Source organism: Phalaenopsis equestris, unplaced genomic scaffold, assembly GCF_001263595.1.
Source record: "Phalaenopsis equestris unplaced genomic scaffold, ASM126359v1 Scaffold001244, whole genome shotgun sequence".
Taxonomy (NCBI): domain Eukaryota; kingdom Viridiplantae; phylum Streptophyta; class Magnoliopsida; order Asparagales; family Orchidaceae; genus Phalaenopsis; species Phalaenopsis equestris.
In genome coordinates, this window is record NW_018165683.1 from 200135 (window position 1) to 202099 (window position 1965).

Sequence of the window (1965 nt, forward strand, 5' to 3'; positions counted from 1 at the left end):
TTAATCATTCAAACTTTTTACAATGGGTTAGTAGAATCCCTTAGGTTTATAATTGACGCTGTCGCTGGTGGATCATTAATGTCAAAATTATTTGATGAAGCATATGCGTTAATTAAAGAAATGGCTACAAATGAATTTCAATGGCCCTCTACATGGGTAAATCCTAAAAAGGTAGCTAGTGTTTATGATATAGATGCAATTGCAATTCTTACATCTCAGGTTGCTCCAATATCAAGGAAGTTGGACCAATTTGGAATGAACCAACCTCAATTTAATCTAGTAAGTGAGGAAAGTTCATTGGGGTATATGATTGATTCTAACTTATCAAATGAGACTTTAAATACCATAAATAACCCATATTCTAACTTTTAAAACCCAGGTTGGAAGAACCATCCTAATTTTAACTGGTTTCATACTACTTCGGGTGGAAACCAACAATGGGAAAATAATCATGCAAATCCTAATGGAAGTTGGAATAATCAGGGGAACACAAAATATATACCTTCATATTCACTAGACTCTAACAATGATTGACAATTTGAGGATAAGAATATGCCTATAGAACATGTGGTATTGCAAATATGAAACCAGTTGCATAGTCAAAATGCTACAATTAGAAACATAGACAACCAACTTGGACAAATTGGTAATTCACTTAGCAATAGACCCAAAGGATCAATTCCTGATAACACTGAGATCAACCCTAAAGAGAACAATAATGAACAAATAGAAGCTATCAAATTAAGAAGTAGAAGAGAGATAGAGAATGTGGTCAGAAAAGAGAAAGGAGTTGTGAGAGAAACAAAGAAAAATAAAAGACCCAAAGAACATGTTTCTAAGGATCTATAAAAAATAATATCTCCAACTAAATTCAATTTAGAAAGACCACCTCCATTTTCTCAAAAACTAAAATAACATGAGTTGGATCAACAGTTTTCAAAGTTCATGGACATACTTAAGAAGTTAATGATAAATATTACTTTTGTTTAAGCTTTGAAACAGATGCCAAGTTATGAAAAGTTAATGAAGGAGATATTAAATAAGAAAAAGAAATTTGGGGATTACGTGACAGTTGCATTAAGTGAGGAGTGCAACACTATATTTCAGAAAAACTTCCTAAGAAACTTAAAGATTCTTCCAGCTTAAAAATTACTTGTGTATTTGGAGAAAGATTATGTGGAAAAGCTTTATGTGATTTAGTATCGAGCATTAATGTGATGCCTCTATCTATATTTAAAAGGTTAGGGTTAGCCAATATTTCTCCCACTACTATAACCCTTCCGTTAGCAGATCGATCTATCATTTATCCAAAAGGGGTTATAGAAGATGTGCTTGTTAAAGTGGATAAATTTATCTTTCTTATGGACTTTATTGTATTAGATATGGAGGAATATAAAGAATATCCCATTATTTTGGGGAAACCTTTTCTTGTTACTAGACAAGCTATGATAGATGTGCAAAATGGAAAGTTGACTATGAATATTAATGACCAAGAAGTCACTTTCGATGTTTTAAAGGCTATGCAGTATCCAGTTGAGAGAAAAGATAATGATTTTTTTTTATGGACGAAATTGATTATCTAAATAAAGACCATTTCCAAAAAAGTTTTGAGAGTAAGTTAACAGATGAGATTGAAATGGATTTTCATGGTGAGTTTAAAATGTTGTTTAAAGAAGGCTGTATGTATGTTCAGAAGAGGTGTGAAAGGATGGACGTGACCAAAATAGTGAACATTTAATTCTATCTGTTGAAAAATCTCATGAACTTAAAATGAATATACCACATATAATTTTAAAGCCTACCTATTTAGAGAATTCATCTACACCACCAGTCTTTATATCTTCATATTCAACTCAATCACAAGATGAAACTGAATTGAATGATGAAATCAGTAAAAGATCTCCTATGAAAGAGTTATTCAAAGCCACTGAATGGCATATTCCATGGTATACATACAAAATGAAT